The sequence below is a fragment of the Cnephaeus nilssonii genome (assembly GCF_951640355.1).
Source record: "Cnephaeus nilssonii genome assembly, chromosome: 4".
Taxonomy (NCBI): domain Eukaryota; kingdom Metazoa; phylum Chordata; class Mammalia; order Chiroptera; family Vespertilionidae; genus Cnephaeus; species Cnephaeus nilssonii.
The window spans coordinates 84,919,842-84,939,785 of NC_137075.1; the positions used below are offsets into that span (position 1 = coordinate 84,919,842).

At 42.8% G+C, this 19,944-nt stretch overlaps 1 protein-coding gene across 16 annotated transcripts in view; it reads left to right on the forward strand.

The window, feature by feature from the left end:
- The first annotated feature begins 1,506 nt into the window (after nucleotides 1-1,506).
- SIPA1L1 (signal induced proliferation associated 1 like 1) overlaps nucleotides 1,507-19,944 on the forward strand; it is a 333,288-nt gene continuing 314,850 nt past the window's right edge. For 8 of the 16 annotated variants that reach the window (XM_079768714.1, XM_079768720.1, XM_079768721.1 and 5 more), the window contains exon 1: nucleotides 1,507-2,250. The gene's annotated coding sequence lies outside the window, so the exon portion shown is untranslated. Of the gene's footprint in view, nucleotides 2,251-2,272; nucleotides 2,601-8,136; nucleotides 8,239-11,707; nucleotides 11,735-19,944 lie in introns of those variants that run through there. The other 8 variants (XM_079768727.1, XM_079768731.1, XM_079768719.1 and 5 more) reach the window with 5 other exon arrangements.

Genomic DNA, 19,944 nt, shown 5'->3' on the forward strand with positions numbered 1-19,944 from the left:
GGGAGGGAAGGAGAGAGAGAAACATCAATGATAGAGAGAATCATGGATCTGCTGCCTCCTGCACTCCCCACACTGGGGATCGAGACCACAACCCCGCATGTGCCCTGATTGGGAATTGAACCATGACCTCCTGGTTCATAGGTCGATGCTCAACCACTGCGCTACGCTGGCTGGCTTAATGTACTTTTTTAGGTTTCTAGTGGGTTCAATAATGGTTCCCCATATTGATGTAAACAGGGATAGAATCTATTCTTTAAAGTTTTTTTTCCTTAACTTTTATTGATTTTAGAGAGAGGAGAGAGAGAAACATCTAATTCAGATACCATGAAATCAATTTTTACTCATTCATTTTGATAGTGAAAGTTTAAACTTAACTTCTACTTATAGTATCTATTTTATTTAGGCAGTGGGTATATAAAACCCCCAAAGAAAAGTTTCTAAAATTAAAAGAAAAAACTGGATTTGAAAAGATTTCATGTTCACCCTTAACAGCATTTTTGGAGTAGGTACAAAGGCGTCTGAAGAAGCTTAGTGATTAAAATAAAATGTCCCCCCTCCCAGGGTGATTAGGGTTTTTATGAAACAGAGATGGAGAAAGGAGGGATTATAACTATTAAAAACAGACACATTCTGTGTGAACGGAACTGGGAGGTTAGTTTAGTAGACTGAAGAACGTAACTGTGGGGTGAAAACATATTCTAAGCCTAGGCACTTTTTCCAGGGTAGGGTGCAAGAAAAGGACTAGGGCAGGCACAGATTGTGGCGTCCATCCCCCCTCACCCCAATAGACATTAAGTAAATTCCTAATATGTACCAAGCCCGTGGAAGCGCTAAGAATACAAAGATGAGTCAGGCAGATCCTCAAGGAGCCCAGCCTGGGGGCGGCGGCGGCTCTACGGAGGGGTGGGCGGGTGGGGAGGAAAGAGAGGGAGGGAGTGGAGTGGGTGGAGGTTGAGGGATGAGATTAGACCGGGTGATCGAAAAACTGAATATATGTAAGACAGAAATATAAGGGTACAGATTTGCGCAGACTTTTTAGGCAGAAATCTACCCCAGAACCTCTTAAAACACAATTAGGCTTAATTGCCAGATGTGGCCAGCTATCGGGACGCTCGTCTTCTCCAGATGTCCTCTCTGAGTCGGTTAAAAAAAATCCTCCCGCTTCCAGTCCTCGCTTTCCCCACCGTTCGGGCGTCGGGCAATGGAGGGGGCGGGTTGAAAACTGCACCCACGTTGGCTGCCTCTTCTCGGCAGGGCTTTGCCGTCGTCATAGCAACCAGGAGTTCCGCGATCCCCCACCTTCCCCCAACTCCTACCACTTCCCCCGGCGGCGGGGCAGAGCGGCCGCTTTTCTCGCGAGATTTGCGCGCAGAGCCGGGCAGCTCCGCGGTGATCTCACCGCGACTGGGGAGGCGGGGAGGCGGGGAGGGAGGGTGTGAGGGAGGGGGAGGACTGGGGCGGGGAGGGGAGGGGAGGAGACGGGAAGGGCGAGTTCGGCGCCACCACCGCCGGCAACTTTGTGAACGAGTTCAGTGCGAGCGTGAGCGAGTGAGCGAAAGTCAGTGCGGCGCTGAGTGCCCGGGAGAAGGGTCCCCGGGGAGGGCCAGGTCTGGACTTCAGGGGCCGCCCCCGCCCCCCAGCCCCGGCCATCCATCCCCTCCTGCCTCCGTGGCTCCCTTCCTATTTCCTCCCGCCGCCGGTCTTCCCCGGCCTTCCCACCCCCGTCTGCAGTTACCTGTCCCCTCCCCCACTCGGCACGCACCTCCCCTTCCCCGGCGCCCACCTAGGACCTCTGAACCTCGGACCCCCAGACACCCCCGCACTGGTTTCCCGCGCCGGCCGCCCCCTCGGCTCTTAGATCTCCCGAGGGCAGGCGGGCGGGATGGGGGGTGCCGAGCTCTGGAGGCGGCGCGAGCTGGGACCCGTGCGCCCAGACAATAGTTGATGCTCGGGGACCGGGCACCTCCGCCCCCTACGCCACCGGGAACGCGCCCCCCGCCGGCTGCGCTCCAGTCTGCATTCCGGGTCCCCCCTCGGAGCCTGGTTCGGGAGTTGGGCTGACTCGCCCCCGCCTCCCCTGGGCCCCTCAGCTCCGCGCCCGCCCCGGCCCAGCCTCGCCGCCTGCCGTTCTCCGCAGAGGCGGCGGCGAGGGAGCGCGCGCCGACGGTCCACGGTTTCTCTTTCTCCCCAGGGAGAGCGCGCGGCGGACCCGCCCGGGACGCGCGGCGGCCCCGGAGGCCGGGCCCAGCGGTAAGTGGCTCCCGCGCCCCTGATCCGGCCAGGGAAGTGGGGGTGCAGGACTGTTGACAGCCTCCCACCGCATTCTGGCCGGAGCTCGGGTCTAGGACCCGGAGCAGGACACCGGGCGGCCAAAGTTTTATTTCCGATTTGGTGGCGTGCTGATACCGCAGCCTGGCGGGGGCGAGTCTGCGTGGGGGCGAGTCTGCGTGCGTGCGCGCGCGCACCGAGGAATCCAGAGCTGCACAACTCTCCGTCTGGCGCCCGTGGGAGAGGCTGGGAGACCCGCGCCCCGTTGGGGCGGCTGCGCCCACCCCGCTGCCGTCGTCTCCGCGGGAGCGCCTTCCCGTTCAGTCACCTGGGTGAGCGCTTTGGAGGCTGAGCTGGCGGGGACAGGCCGAGAGGTGGAATCGCGAGGTGCAGAGAAGAGCAGCTCGGTGCCCGCGGCTGGTTAATTTCTCTCCCAAGGGTCCGGGGGCAGTGAAATTTCGGGGTGCTCTCACCTACGCTTAAGTACACCTCCAGAGGGATGGGGAGGCGTGAGGGTACTGCAAAAAAAGAACTTTACCTCCCCCGCCCCATCTGTTTCCAACTTCCCTCCTGACCTGAAAGACATTTGCGAGGCTCTCCATCGCTCCACGGCATTTTTAGGAGGACTAGGAAGCGTGCTGGGCAGGTTGAAATTTCATCGGGCTCGCCGTTTAGAAAACAGACAGACAAGGGGAATGGCTCACTTTCAGGAAAGATGTGGTTTGAGCCGTTGGTATTCCTTGTGAAGGGATGCATTTGGAGACTGACGGCTCCGAGATGGCATTTATCTTATTTATCTTATAGATTTTATTTTTCTCGACGGGAGGCAGCCGTCACTGCAATTGTTACTACCTGCTAAACGATTATATTTCTAAACTGGGAGCCAGTGATGCGATGCAAATTTCAGAGTAAAGGTGTCGGCTTTCATCAGGTTCCAGGTCTATCTGGATGAACTGGGGTTGGCGTTTCCTCTATAAAGCAAACCTCTTTCATGTTGAAACTCTGACTCAGACTCTTAAAGCCATTGTTTTATACTGGTACTCTGTGGGAGTTAAGTGTCAACTTTCTCTTGATTTCTCATTTGGAATATTCGTCCTAGGAAAAGATTCTCTGACTCAATTTTTTGGAAAAGTACAAGGTTAAGTCCTATGGAATCAATTCTCGGTAGCTTGGTAACGGTATTTTTTTATTTTTATATAACCTTGATTTAATGACTTTTACTTTTTACTTTTTTGAAAGCTGCAATTAAGCCTTTTTTTTACGAGGATGGGAAAGAAAGCTGATGGGAATAATATAGAACAGTGGTAACAGTAGTTTCAAATAAAAGGTTTACACAAAGCAGTTTATGGTCACTGATGTCTCTGACTATTAGATGACATACCAGTTATTAACAAGAATATTAATATTAAAGCATTTTTTCCCATGGAATAAATTATTTCTATTAAAGCATTAGCAATTAACAATGCATTTAAAATGACTTGGGTGGTGATTTGCATGGGAATGGTTAGGGGCAAAATAAGAGCTTTTGGGGGATGAATGGTTTCATGTGGCTGACCATTTATTTTCTTATCTCATTATGCCTAAGTAAAGGACTCTTGAAGTTGACTGTATCATTAGATTTCTCTAGTTGACTGAGAGAACAAGTTTGGCAAGTGGCTCAAGACAGTCAGTAGGTGTTGCTGTTAGCTTCTCTGCAGTTCCCGGTACTGCTCCTCGAATTTGAAATTGCAGTTCTGGTGCAGTGAACTTAGATCTGAAGTGTCAGGCAGTGTTAGTTGTGACTCCATTGTAGCATTCCATGGCAAGGTTGACTTGAACTCTTGGGAATAATTTCAAAGCACCTCACTAAAATTGTATATTGAGATTCTTTTAACTCTATCCTTTCATTATTCTTTTCTGGCTTTGGTATTTGCTTTTGTTTTGAATTAGGTGTATAATTTTGGTGTCTTCCCTCTCCCCCCATTTTAAAACAACTTTTTAAAAACTACTTTCTAGTAACTTCATTGAAGTCATAGATGGAAGATTGCTTGAAATTAGCAATTCAGTAGACGTTGGGGGATCTTGGTTGACTAGGAGTTGAGAGATATATATCTTCAAGTTTGAAATTTTAAATAAATTCCTATTCTCTATGTCTCTGAGCTGTGAAACAGGAGCATGAGCAGAGTTAGAACAGTGTAAGAGTACAGATTCCCCAAATCTTTCCCATTTAGTGGAAAATATATAGTGATTAATGATAACATGATTATGTGTTTACGTCAGTCCTTACTGTTGTATTATCATGTCTGTTGGTCCACATCAATGCACATCTATAATAATCTATAATAATAAAAGCGTAATATGCTAATTAGACTGGGCAGCCGAACTACCTTCTGGGTGACCTTCCGGATGAAGCTGGGGTTGCGAGGGCTGAGGCAAGCTGCAACTGCTACCAGGGCCGAGTCCCTTGCACGAATTTCGTGCATCGGGTCTCTCGTGTAAAATATGAGTAGTCTGAAGATTTTCTCATGATATCTCACATTTGGTTCACTGACCAAATTGGACTTCCTCTGAGGAAGACAAATAGACTCATCCCCATTAATATAGAGTTAGAGCTCTGTTCTTCCTTTTGACTCACATCACGGAAGTTCATCTCTCAAATTCAGACCCCTCCGCCCCCATAATATCACTATATCCCTAACCTTTTGAGAGTTGTAGTAAGTCAAACAGTATTTAGTGGGTGCTCCTATCTGGAAGGCATGCTCTTGGATTCGGTGATTCCCAGTGGTGAATTACAGTGTGTTCCTGCCTCAAGGAACTTCTGTGCAACGGGGCCATTTGTAGTAAACTTTCCTGGTTTGGTGTTATGATATCCTGATGCCTCCATGAAGGTCTTGCATAGCAGGCAATTATCTTTGAATTTTAACTGACTTAAATTAATTTCTGAAATAATTTAATTAAAAGTAATTTTTTGAAAAATAATTTTGAAATCATGATATACTAAAGAATTTGTTCTCAGAGGGTCTGGGCTTAAGTTTGCCAGGTATGGGAATCTTGAAAAATAATTGAACCTTTTTCTGAACTGTCTTTCCAAAAATCTTTTTCTGCAGAGATGGGCACAATACTTGCCTCACATCTTTTCTGCAAAATTGTGTGAGTACTTTGTAAACCATAAAGTCTATTTGTAATTGCATTTTTTTACTTTCTGATAAGCAGATTCATAGATTGTTGCAGCTAGAAGGAATTTTGAGTAAAAATCATTTGGCCCATCCTCCCCATTTTACAGATGGGTAAACTGAAGACCAGGAAGTCAAAGTGATTTGTTGAAGGTTATAAACTAGTTGGTTGTCAGAGTTAACTCTACTTCTGTTTCCTGGTTTGTTTTTTTCCTACCTTAAAGCCTATTAAGTTAAAATTTGTTTATTACTTTTTCCCCTCTCACACTTAAGGGTTCAGTGTTCATTAAATGTCTAAACCAAGAAGTAGCAAAACTTAAGGAAACAATCTATGTAAAGGTTGAAAAGCTATGAAAACAGCATTGACGTAGTATTCAGTAACTAAGCTTTAGTTAAAGTTACTCAAATCCCAAAGTAATGGAAAAAGAAATTATGAGTTAAAGTATTTACATGGTAGAGCCTGTAGGCTTGTTTTTTTTTTAAGAAAAGGAATCTTTGTTAAGTCAGAGCACAATGTACTTGTATGTTCTTTAGAGAAGCCAAACTTAATTTATTCTGGTTTACCATTTTCTTCTCTTTTTAAACTTGTTTTTCATTTGTAGAAGAAGTGGTTGTACCTTCCTTATTTCTGAAACAGTGGCAACTTTTGGACCTTCTCTCAGCTACCTGTAAGGGTAACCAGAGGGCAGGGGTTGGGGGTGGGGAGGAGCAGTCAGGTGGAAGGATAACGGCATAGAAAACAGGAAAATGTTGTAGGAGCTTCCTGTTGAGAACGTGACTGATTTATATAGCACTCCCCTACCTTCCTCTGGGTAATCGGAGCCAGGAGACAAACATTCCTGCCAGTTAGGAGACTGCCTTTTAAATGAGGGGCTCTCCCTGTTCCGGGGAGGGTTAAGCCTTGTGTTATTCCTTCAGTGCTCACACAAAAATTTGGGTCTTGTTCCATATACAGTGCTATTTAAAATATGGGTGTTTCACTGTCACTTGAACTTGACAATCTAACCGTCTCTCCATCGCACCTCTACTTTTTGGTATGGGAAATAAATGGGCCTCATTGGATTTTTGCTCTTTGGTTTTCTTCTTAAAAAAAAAAAAAAAAAAGCAAACCAAAACAAAGCCCATGCATGTACTCACATTTGTACTTTGTTTTTTAAAGGTTATACAGTTTACCCTTGAACAACATGGGTTTGAACTGTGAGGGTCCAATTTTACACGGATTTTTAAAAAATAAGTACTGTGAATGTATTTGCTCTTATGATTTTCTTAATAATGTTTCCTTTTCTCTAGCTTACTGTATTATAAGAATACAGTATGTATTAGATGTAACATACGCAGTATATGCTGACTTTATGTTATCTAGGCTTTGGGTCAACAGTAGACTATTAGTAGCTAAGTTTTAGGGGAGTCAAAAGTTATAATCAGATTTTTGAGTGCACTGGGCAATGGGGAGTGGTTAGGGTTCCTCACCCCTGCATTGTTTGAGGGTCAACTGTATATAAGTTAATTACTCTAAGATGAAGCTCATTTATTCTTTCCTTAGGCTCTCGATGAGCCCTGGAGTGAGTCAGAAATATAAAGACTCCCTTTTGTTTGGCTTTCTTAAACACAGATGATTTGGGTGAGGGATGGACCAATATGAGTGTCATATGGTTTCTGGTCATAAGGGTAAGACCATCTATCTGGTGGATCTTTTGAGGATAGAGGCCAGTCCCCATCCACCTTCTTCTTTTATTCTGGCCTGAGGAGAGTAAGGTAAATCCAGCTGAAATAGAACATGAGTGTATTTTTTAAAAATTTTTATTTTATTACTAGTGGCCCGGTGCACGAAATTCATGCACTGGGGGAGGGGTGTCCCTCAGCCCGGCCTGCACCCTCTCCAATCTGGGATCTCTTGAGGGATGTCTGACTGCCGGTTTAGGCCCGATCCCACTGGCTCCTAACTGCTCACCTGCCTGCCTGCCTGATCGCCCCTAACCACTCTGCCTGCCGACCTGCTCGCCCCCAACGCCCCCCCCCCCCCACCGGCCTTCTTGCCCCCCACTGCCTGCTCTTGCCGGCCTGATTGCCCCCAACTGCACCCCCTACTGGCCTGCTTGTCCCCAACTGCCACCCCCTGCCAGCCTGCTCATCCCCAATTGCCCCCCCCGCCAGCCTGCTCGCCCCCAACTGCCCCCCACCCCACCGGCCTGATCACCCCGAACTGCCCTCCCCTCCTGGCCTGATCGCCCCTAACTGCCTCTGTCTTGGCCCTGCCACCATGGCTTTGTCCGGAAGGTCTCCTGGTCTAATGAGCATATTACCCTTTTATTAGTATAGGTAATTTTTTTAATTGTCTAAAGTTTTACATATGTCTCCTTTTCCCCCAGTTGACCCCCTCTGCCCCCCAGCCATTCCTACCCTGGGCAAGCTGCCACTGCCCCAGTGATGAGCGTTTTCTGGACACTCTAGAGAGAAATTATACCAAAATGACACAGGGGACTGTCAGGGGCTTCCTTAGTAAAGAGCAGTGCTTGGTGGGTGTGCCACTGAGCCAGGGAAGCTGTTTCTTTGCCTCTGGAGGTCTGTGATGAGAATGTTCAGCCTTTAGATTCTAATTTGTTACTTGTCATGTTGCACCAAGTTCTCCCTTTAATTAGGATTGTAGTATGCCTAACTTTAAACTGAGAGAAACGGGCAATTGCATAATGTTAGATTTCCTTTTTTTTCAATGCAGGAGAGGCAGGAGGAGAATGCATACTTGTGGGAGAATGCCTGCTTGGAGAGGGACAGTTACGTTTGTACAAACACAGGGGTCACTCAGAGGCAACTTGAGCAGGTAGGACATCCAACCCAGGTGGCCACTGGATTCCTTTTCTCCTCTCTCCTCCCCCAGAGTAAGTTCAGGTTAAATGAGTTTTACAGACCCAGCGGTGAATTTTGGTTATTCCTCTTTTCTCTGTCCACTTTCCCCACAAAACCTTTTCCCAAAGTTACAAGGATAGTCTTTGATTGGATTTTGTGGTTCAGCATCTTGCTTCCTTTTATTTATTTATTTAAAATATATTTTATTGATTTTTTACAGAGAGGAAGGGAGAAGGATAGAAAGCTAGAAACATCGATGAGAGAGAAACATCGACCAGCTGCCTCCTGCATGCTCCCTACCGGGGATGTGCCCGCAACCAATGTACATGCCCTTGACCGGAATCGAACCCGGGACCTTTCAGTCCACAGACCGATGCTCTATCCACTGAGCCAAACCGGTTTTGGCGCATCTTGCTTCCTTTCAGAATGAGTTCTGAAGTTCTCAGAATAAAGCTATTGAGAAACAAAAAGCCATGGGCTAGGTGCCTCACGGTCATGTTCCTATAATCAAGGCTCGACTGTGATCAGTATCTTTTACCTTGACTCCTCTGTTATTTTTCCGTAATTTATTTTTCCCCGGTATTCTCAATTATTTGCCTAGGTAGGAATTCCGGTTTGATATATGGTCAGATCCTTGCATTTCCTCCAACAGTCTTATTTCCCAGAATTGATTGACTATTTGTCTTTCAAAGTTTATTTTTAGTTCTTAATGCTTGCAGAGAAGCAACTGATAACTGAACTGTGGTACTGCTGCCCTTTAAGAGAGAGTACTTATAAGGAAATGCCTCTATGATATGCAATTATAAAGGACTAGAATGGCCTAACATTTTCACCCAATTTGACTAACTTTTATTGCTTATTTCATTGGTATGTACCTAGGGAAAAATGGAAAGCAGTATTTCCCCCTATTTTTGCAAGAAGTGCAAGTTTGTGACTTGTCAGAACCATACTATTTTGAAGACTTCAGAAACACATGTTCTTAGTCTTGAAATGAGGGTTGGTGTGTTAGCTGATTTGACTCTTCCCTAACCATCCTTGTGGCTGCTCCAATGGAGACCTCAGAAGGTTCTGCCAATATACTTTGCCAGACTCTAACTTCTGAGTAGCTGGTTTTTCATGTGTAAAGAGAGTGTACTCAGTGTATGTATATGTGTTTGGGGTGGGGTTTGGCTCCTGGTTTGCCCCTGAAAAACCTGTTTGGAAGGTTTGCTCTGGCTGAGCCTGAATGTAGTTTTCTAACCCTGTCTCTTTTTCAGTTTTAGAAATGCCTGTGATTCTTCAGAGTCTTAGTGTTACTTTATTTTATTTTAAAAATTAGGATCTTCGTGCTTATCCTTTGTAGGAGAAAATGAGGTATAACAATTGCATAACAAAACTGTTTCAGTAGAGCCCTGGCTGTTGTGACTTAGTTGGTTGGAGCATTGTCCCATGTACCAAAATGTTCGCAGGTTCAATTCCTGGTCAGGGCGCATACTCAGGTTGCGGATTTGGTCCGGGCAGAAGTCAACCAATTGGTGTTTCTCTCTCTCCCTTTACTTCTCTCTTCCTCTCTCTCTAAAACCAATACAGATAACACACACACACATACACACACACACATTAAAAGCACCTGTTTCAGTAAGATAAATGATTATGGAGAACAATAGGATTCACAGATAAGACTTATTACAAGTCCCGGAACCTCAGCCCAGTAATGGCTTTCAGTGGGATTGTTCTGAAGGCTGTTTTCAAGGTATGTTTAAAAATAGTGGTTTTCAGTGCCTTGGGTAGGATGTGTTGGGGGGAGCAGTGAGCACTTGATGGAGAGGGTAGAGAATCGCAGTGACCGCTGGGGCTTTTCTCCCGGGGAGCATGCTAGACAGGTGAATAGATGGTTTGAGATTCTGTTATGCTTCTTCCCACCCACTTGAGAACATAATGGTTTTTATACCATTTTTGGATTTGTGTCTGACAATAGGCAAATAAGTAATGGACTTAAACCAGAAAGCAGCTTCCTGGGGGTTGTGGAAACTTCATTTTGGATGGGTGAAAAAGAGAACTCCCTATCCTCTGTACAGTCCCATTGATTAAAAAAGACAAAAGAAAACTTGGAAGTAATTTGGAAATGACTGTCAACAGCTAAAAGGGCCAGGCTGCTTAACTCCTACAGTGGAGGTAGGACATGTAAATCCAATTTGGAATTGCATGTTGGCACTTACTTTGGTATTGGGGTAAAAAGCATAACGTAAAATTTACCTTCTTAACCATGTGTTAGTGTACAGTTTAGTAGTGTTAAGTATACTTACATTGTTGTGAAACAGATCTCCAGGATGTTTTTATCTTGCAAACCTGAAACTGTACCCATTAAGCAGCTGTCCATTTCATCTTCCCTCATCCCTGGCAATCACCACTCTGCTTTCTATTTCTATGAATTTGACCATTTTAGTGGATCATGGAGTATTTGTCTTTTGGTGGCTTATTTTACTTAGCATAATGTCCTCAAGGTTCATACATACTGGCATGTGACAGGATTTCCTTCCTTTTTAGGGTTGGATAATATTCCCGTGTGTGTATACACCACATTTGTTTATCCATTCATCTGTAGATGGACATTTGGGTTGCTTTCACATTTTGGCTATGCCAATAGTGCTGCTGTGAAGATGGATGTATAAATATCTCTTTGTGAACTTACTTTCGGTTCTTTTGGATATATACCCAGAAGTGGGACTGCCGAATTATGTGGTAGTTCTATTTTTAATTTTTTAAGCAGCCTCCATACTATTTTTATAGTGATTGCACCATTTTACATTTCTACCAGAAATGTATAAGAGTTACTTCTCATCCTCACCAACACTTACTTTGCTTTTTTTTTTTTTTTTAATAGTAACCATCCTAATGGGTGTGAGGTGATAATTTCATTGTGGTTTTGAATTGTACTTCTGTAATGATAAGTAATATTGAGCACCTTTTATACACTTGTTGGTCATTTTTATATCATCTCTGGAGAAATGTCTATCCAAGACTGCCCATTTTTTAATTGGGTTATTTGATTTTTTATTGTTGAGTTATAAAAGTTCTTTATATATTCTGGATATTAATACCCTTTAATAGATATATGATTTGCAAATATTTTCCCCCATTCTGTACATTACCTTTTCATTGTGTCCTTTGATGCATGAAAGTTTTTTGCGTTCAATGTAGTCACATTTGTCTAATTTAGGTCTTTATGCTTGTGCTTTTGGTGTTACAGCCAAAAAATCATTGCTGCGTACAATGTTATGAAGCTTTCTCCCTATGTTTTCTTCTGGGGGTTTTATAGTTTTGGTTCTTATATTAGATCTTTAATACATTTTGAGTTAATTTTTATATATGGTGTAAGATAAATGTTTAGCTTCTTTTTTTTTTTTTGTATGAGTATCCAGTTTTCCCAGCACCATTTGTGGAAAAGACTGTCCTTTCCCCACTGAGTGATCATTGGACCCTTGTCAAAGGTCAGTTGACCATATAAGTGATTGTTTACTTCTGGGCTCTCCTATTCTATTCTATTCTATTCTATTCTATTCTATTCTATTCTTTATTATATTCATCTAATTGTCTGTCTTTATGCCAGTGTCACCCAGTTTTGAGTATATTAGCTTTGTAATATATTTTGAAATCAGGAAGTGTAAGAGACATTTACTTTATGCTATTGTAGGGGTTAAGTAATAGAGAATAGAGAAGTTAACAATAGGGAAAACAACTCACATAACTTCTCATTTTTTTGAGGGGACTAGGCACATTTAAAAATGAGGTAACATGGTTTAAATGGCAGAATGTATGCATGACTATCAATTGGCCAACTGTTATAGTAAGAGCTGTGGGCTAGCACTTCCTAGTTTACCAAGGACTTTCACAGATAATTAGTCCAATGACTTGGGAAAGCTTCAAGAGGATGATGGATCTTGAATTTATCTTGAAGATTGGATGTGTACTTCAGTGGGTATAAGTACCCCAAACCATCTGTGTCCGTTGCATCACAGTGCTGTAGGGAAGTCTTTAATGAAAACCTCTAATAGTAATCTCAAAATTTTCAATGGGATCCGTTATTATAAGAACTGTTGTTTGTGATTTTTTTTAAACATATTTTATTGATTTTTTACAGAGAGGAAGGTAGAGGGATAGAGAGCTAGAAACATCGATGAGAGAGACCATCGACCAGCTGCCTCCTGCACATCCCCCACCAACCAATGTACATGCCCTTGACCGGAATCAAACCTGGGACCTTTCAGTCCGCAGACCGACGCTCTATCCGCTGAGCCAAACCAGTTTCGGCGATTTTTTTTTTCTTGACACGATACTGCCTTTCCTGATCCAATCCAGTAGTTTCTTATTTTTTATATCTGCTCATTGAATGGCATTGGGCAGCATACAGAGATAGAGTGCTTAGCCATAGCACTGTTTTAATTTGTATGATGTGCAAAAAACAAGGAATAGGATGAGTTGAAGGAGAGAGATTGGAGCCAGAACAGCAAGTTGAGTGGCTGCTTCAATAATTTAGGATACTTAAGACCGACTTTCTCACCTTCTTAATAAAACTAGGGGGATAGTTGGTTGGGTGTATTGACAAGACATTTAGTAGAATGTCTGTGGGGAAAATGGTGGTTTGCTTACATATAGTATGCTGCAGTAAAGAGTTATTTAATGGTGACCAAATAAATTTATGTGTACCTGGGTAGGTCTCTAAGCAGTAACTCACTCATTTATCCCATAAGTATTTATTGACTCTCACTGTATGCCAGGGGCCGGTGGCCACTTCTAGTGCAGAAAGGACAGATACATGATTCCTGCTCTCATGGGGCGGATACTCTTCTAGGGATTTGCGTGGTCCTTTTCAGTGTTCTATCCTCTCATCTGGTTGGATTTTTCTTTTAGTCAAAGGGCACCTGTATTACTTCTGGCATAAAACAATTGTAGTTGAAAATAGCCCCACATTAAATACTCTTTGTGTAGAGGAAGAAAGAAACACTAGACAGTTCTGCCTTTTGGTTTCCAAGGAGATGTCTTGGCTAAATTTGTTTTATCAAGTGCTTTTCTAAGTAACAAATAAAGGAAACTGGCTCTAATGAATCTGGTTAAGGTTTTCCTGAGGAACCAAATAAGGTTTTAAAATCTTGGTTTCTTCTTTCACTTCTGCGCCTAGAGAATATAGAAACCTCGTTTTGGCTAATTCTGGATTTATCCAATAATTGTCACATCTTAAAAGAGCCATATACCCTTTTTGGATCTTCTTTCATTTGTTCATGTAACATATTTTCGATGTGCACTAATGATATACCAGATAATATTTTCATGTGTAAAAGGAAGAAGGTTGAGGGTTGAATTAAGTTTTCTTGAAGGCCAACTGTTAAAATTCTGTGAATTTATTAGTGTGGTTTATAGAGATTTGGGGGCTTTTTGCAGATAGTAGAAATGTTTTTGAAAAAAAACTAAAGAAATAGAAATGTAGAGTTTTTTTAACTTTAAAACATTTTAGTGGGAAAATTCTATAATGCTGGATCATTTTAACATTAATTTCATTCTGATCTGAAAAAAAATCTACCTTTTAACTCAACATTGAGAGTCTTTCCTTGAATTTTTGGTAGAAGAAAGTTCTGAATCTAACCTTTCTGCTGTTACTTGTAACACCCTATTTCAGATCATGGATACAGTGCCAGTGTGGGAGATTTAGAAATGCTTATCACCTCTCCTATGTGCTCAGTTCTGAATCTTTTAGGGCTCGTATCACTTATGTGTGGGGTAGTCTTGAGATATGGTGACACATGTCACTGGGTGCAGAAGCCACACTGAAGATCTTAGTAACAGCACTGTGATAATTAGCTGGCAATTGCCCATGCTGCAAATATGTGAGATTCAGATAGCCCAGGGTGAGTTTCTGTGTCTTTATAAAATGATAATTTCATTTTAATTTGTTGTTAGAAATTCCACAGAGTATTGCTTATGTGTTATAAGATTCAGCTATGGAAAGTAAAACTTAAAAAATTTTCCCTCATGTGGATTGTTGGCTGTTGGGAATCTGGCCTCAGTGTCACTAAAGAACATTGGAAAATTTGTTGTAGTTCTGGCTCTGTGGCTGTGGCCATTTTTTTCTTTCCTTTATTGATCAGCAACATTCATTGAGTACCTTTAGATGGCAAATACTGTTCTCATCCTGGATATACAGTTGTGCACAACTCTGAGTGAGATAGGAAGCCACTAGACGGAACAAAGGGGTTTGATCTGACATGTTTTTAAAGGTTAAAACTCTGCTGTGTAGAGAATAGAAGTGTGTGTGTGTGGGGGGGGTGGGGGTGCGCGCTAGGGGAGGCAAAGGTGGAAGCAGGGAGATACTGGATTCTAGCAATAATATAGATGAGATGTGATGATAGCAATGGTGGAGGTGATGAGAAGTGGCTGGGTTCTAGGCATAGCCCAAGTGGGGCTAATGTGATTTACTGAAGGGTGAGATGATGTGGGGTGAAAAAGAGTGGAGTCAAGGATAACACCAAGGTTTTTGGCTGAATGACTGAAATAATGGAGGTGCCATTTATTGCAATGGGAGAGACTGGAGGAGCAGGTTTGGGTGGGGAATTGCGTGCTGATTTGTACATGTTGGGTATGCGATACCAGTGGATGTGCAAGTGGAGAAGTCAAGTTGGCAGTGGGGTAGGTCTGCCAATCTTCATGAGCTTCAGTTTTCTCACTTGTGAAATGGGGGAAGTATTTGCTCTTCTCAGAATTCTTGAGATAAAAAAGTTAAAGCTTCTAACGTTATGTCCTTTGGTGGTGATATTATTTCTGGAAATACACTGTTACCATCTTATGTACTTTGTGGTCTCTTTTGAGCTTCATAGGCCAGAATGTATTGTGGAAAGTTAGCATTTGCCGTCCAAATGCTTTCTCTTCAAATAGATAGAAACGCTTTCTGTGATCCATTCTGTGATTTCTGGGCGGCTTCGTACACAATAGCCATCCAGTGTGAATAAATCAAACTGGAAGAACTTGGCATTTCAGTTCCTTCCAGGGTGTCATGGGCTTTATTTTGTGTAAAGACGTTGGGGCACTACATGTGTGGCACCAGACTTGCCCCTTAATAAACATAGTTTCAGGCAAAAGTAATTTTATTTAAGTGGGAGGATTTTGTAGTAGGAAAACAAAAAGGCCCTGTCTTTTCTCAAAGTCTTTATTATTTTAGGCTTTCCATAACTTAGCTCAGGTAAGGTCTTATAGGTCAGATTTATTGGGGAAACCATTCTCCGTGTACTCCTAGGTTCTTTCTGATTGCTTACAACTTTGTAATAGCAGGTGAAATATGTTAAATATATATTTGAACCCACTGAATTAAAATTTATTTAAGATACGCATAAAAATGTTGAAAGCATCAGTCTTATATTTCAAACAATGGTATTTTGAATTTACTAAATGTCTTTCCTTAGAGGTCGTAATACATAGTTGTTTCCTTAAAATGCAGTATTTGTTGATAATTGGCTTCTTCCCAAAAGTGAGATGTTGCTTTAGGAACATCTTCAGTCAAGAGATGTGGTGCTGGTTCTTGGTTCTTCTCACCCATGAGGCAGTTTGAGCAGAAACACTACTGCTCTTTCTTCACTGCCTGCTCATTTCATCATCCATCCACAACAGCGATTTTCAGCTGGTGAGACGCAAGAGGCAGCAGGAATTCTTAAAACGTGCAATACCTGACTATTTAGTCAGGGGCACTGACCTCTTTCCCCTTAGATTGTCAAATAAAAAACTGACAACAGCCAACACAATAGCCATCCAGTGTGAATAAATCAAAATGTACTTTTTTTTTGTTGTCAGGTTGGCCAAAAATATATTTTTTGGTGTGCCACAGAATTTTAGTAATTACTTTTTTGTACCATGAGACGAAAAAGGTTGAAAAACTCTGATCTACAAGATTCAGTTGGGTATTGGCTGTCTGTGCCCAGTGCAGGTTATGTGATTTAGAAGGTGAAATTACGTGCCCTTGAGTGCCTGACACATGTTTATGAATAACTGACAGTTGTTGGGAACCCTGTCTAAGTAAGTATTCCAGGTGTTCAGTGAAAAGAGGGCAGCAATGGCTTTAATGAGGGGATGTGTCAGTGTAACAGGGCCTATATTTGTTAGGAGATATGGTGGAGACAGAAATTATTTGGTTTATTTTCTGGTATCTTTCAAATGAGGACATCTCTCTATATTAGGGTTTTTGTCAGATCCTCAGATTTAGAAAATAACTTTACTCATCTGCTCAATAATTGTTAAGTTATATAATCTTTTACTTTTCACCGAATTGTCTTACTATACATTATTTTATTTCAGCTTCTAAAAAACTGAACCATAGGTATCTAGTGTAATATCACTTGACATAATTGTTTGAAAAAAACCCATGCCATTGTCTGTCCTTTTGAAGTACATCCTATATAATAAAGAGGTAATATGCAAATTGACCATCACTCCAACACACAAGATAGCTGCCCCCATGTGATCAAAGATGGCCGCCACAAGATGGCTAGCAGGGGAGGGAAGTTGGGAGGGACCAGGCCTACAAGGGAGGACAGTTGGGGGCAATCAGGCCTTCAGGGGAGGGCAGTTAGGGATGACCGGGCCGGTAGAGGAGGGCAGTTGGGGGCAACCAGGCCTGCAGGGGAGGACAGTTAGGGGTGACCAGGCCAGCAGGGGAGGGCAGTTAGGGGCAATCAGGCTGGCAGGGGAGCAGTTTGGCTGTCGATCAGGCTGTCAGGGGAGTGGTTTGGGGGTGATCAGGCTGGCAGGCAGAAGTGGTTAGGGTCAACCAGGCAGGCAGGCAGGTGAGCGGTTGGGAGCCAGGAGTCCTGGATTGTGAGAGGGCAGTCGGACATCCCTCGAGGGGTCCCAGATTGGAGTGGGTGCAGGCTGGGCTGAGGGACAAACACAACCCCTCCCCTCCCGTGCATGAATTTCGTGCACTGGGCCTCTATTATTAGAATATTTAGATAAGTTGTAAAAAATAATTTTAAAGGAATGTATATGTTTAAATCTCTGACTTTTTCATGCTTCTAGAAGGAATGTAACTTACTTAGACTTTCTAAAATATCTTGTAATATTTTCCAAATCGCCTGATGGTTTTTATTTGAACTGGAGTCTTAATAGTCATTTTTATGGGGGAGATTTTCTAAGTTTCTGAAGTCATAGTACCTATTTATGGGCTCCTAAGTTTTTTGTTTTTTTAATAACACCTTTATTGAGTTTTACTTACTATACAATTTTCCCATTTGAGTTGTACACAGTAGTTTTTAGTACATTTGTAGAATTGTATAACCATCTCCATAAACAATGTCAGAACATCTTAATTATCTCAAAAAGAAACTCCAACCCCATTTGCAGTCACTCCCATTTCTTTCCAACCCCTGCCCACCTCCCCACCCCCAGTCCACCATTAATCTTTCAATTTTTTTAGATTTGCCTATTCTGGATGTTTTGTATAACTTTTGTGGTATTTTGTGACTAGCTTCTTTTACCTAGCTCTATCAAAGCACATCTAATTTTTTTAAAGAACCTAACTTTGGTGTTAATGTTACAGATTTCAGAATCAAAACCAGATATTCCCAGTCTGCTGACACAAAAACTACAGCCTGTGTTGGTACCAGAGAAAATAGGAAAATCACATTGTGTGTGTGTGTGTGTGTGTGTGTGTGTGTGTGTGTGTAGAGTGAGGAGCTACCCGGGTACTAATCCTCTGCTTGCCTGACCATTGTCTACTTCTTCCTTGAATTTTTCAGATACCTCTTAGAAATCATCTCTGATTCTTCTCTTTCTTTTACCTTTGGTCTGGTCTGGAACCCTGCCTTGCTATTTTTTTCTTTTGAATTGATTCTTGTTTTCAACTTCTCTTAGTTTTATTGCCACCATCTAAGAACAGACCCATAATGTTTATAGGTAGCTGTAACAGTCTCCTTTCTGACCTCTTTGACACCTGCTGCCCCACCTCCAATCCATCTTGTCTGATTATTTCTAATGTGTCACTTAGGTACGGGTGCCACCCTGGAGGAATTAAAGTGGTTCCAGTACCTCTCCACATCAAACTCACACTTTCCTGCTTGCTTTTGTGATCTTTCTCTTGGGTCTCTCCTTTCCTGTTTATCTGATTTCTTTGGTTTTTTAAAGACTGTGTCTTTGCCTTCATATGCTGGGCCTCTGCTTTCTCCTCTCCCCAGCTATTGTTCATTTCCAATTTTAGTTCTATTCCATTAAAAATGTGTGTAAAATCTACTAAGTTCCTCACGCATAGCTTCATCTCTCTTATCCCCTTCCCTGCATATCATGCTCCTTACCATTATCTTGTCTCCATAGTCCCCACTGATGCCATGCCAGCCCCAGAACTCTAGTTTTGTGTGTATCTTTCTCATTCTTCAAGACACCTCTTCACTGATATCTTTCTGGTTTCTATAACTCATCTTGATTTCTCCCTTTGCTGAAATGCTGTTGTACTCTGTCGTACTAGTATACTTAAAGAGCTTAGCATTTAATAATGCATGATTCATCAAGGATGAGTATCCTTTAGAAGGAAGGGACGTTGTCTATTGTCAGAAGAGTTGAAAGTCTGTCATGTGGAAAGAGGAGAGATTACCTTTGTCTTCTCAGATGCCACAGGGTAGAACAATGAGTGAATATAGATTTGAAAGAACTTTTCTAGCAGAGCTGTATGCAGGGATGACAGGTAGGCACAGGCTAGATCATTTTGGATGGGGTCATTGTAAAGGGCATTCAGATGATTCATGGGGGTTCAATGAGAGTAGTAGTTCTCAGACTCTTTAGTGTCACGATCACCTGGGGAGCATGTTAAGTACAGATTCCCAGATTTTGGCAAGTTTAGATTAAGTAGTCTGTGAAGTCAGGTTTGGAAACTTTTGAGATCCTATGAGTGTCTCATTTATTTACCAGGTATTATTGAGTGTCTGCATGTGTGATCATGTAAAGTTATGGATTTTGCCTTGAAAGGACCTAGAGTCAAGGGGGAATGAAGAAGATGGGTGAAACCAGGTGAGTTCTTGTCAGGTAGATGTGGATTTTTTGAGGATAGGGACCATTTCTCATTTTGTAGGGGCACATTGGCATTTATTCTGGGGTGGTAAGCCTGCTGTTTACTGGTTGACTTGTTGTAAAGCTTGTCTCTTGTATTCTTTATGCAGTTGTTTTCACACAGCTTAACTTATTGGTTGAAAAGGAGCTGCTCTATCTACAGTTGCTTCATGGCAGGTTCAGCCTTTTGAGATTTGTTGTTTCCTACTAATAAATTAACATTGGCTACCATTTACTGAGTACCAGTATGCCAGACACTTCATGTCACATTATTGCTAATCTTTATAACAAGCTGCAAGATAGATGTTAGGACTCTGAGTGGGAGAGAGGATGTTGCGTTCCTGTTATAGAATTTCTTCTTATATTGACACTAGAGGGCCTGGTGCACAGATTTGTTCACCAGTGGGGTCCCTCGGCCTGGCCTGCGGGGATCAGGCCAAAACTAGCTCTCTGACATCCCCCTAGGGTTCCCGGATTTCAAGAGGGCGGTTCTCAGGTGATGCACCCTGGAATCAGGCTCCCTCCTCTCTGGTTCTGGGTGTGTCACCCGAGAACCGCAGCTGCCAAGTCACCGTAGCTCGGCAGCTCCTGCATTGAACATCTGCCCCCTGGTGGTCAGTGTGCA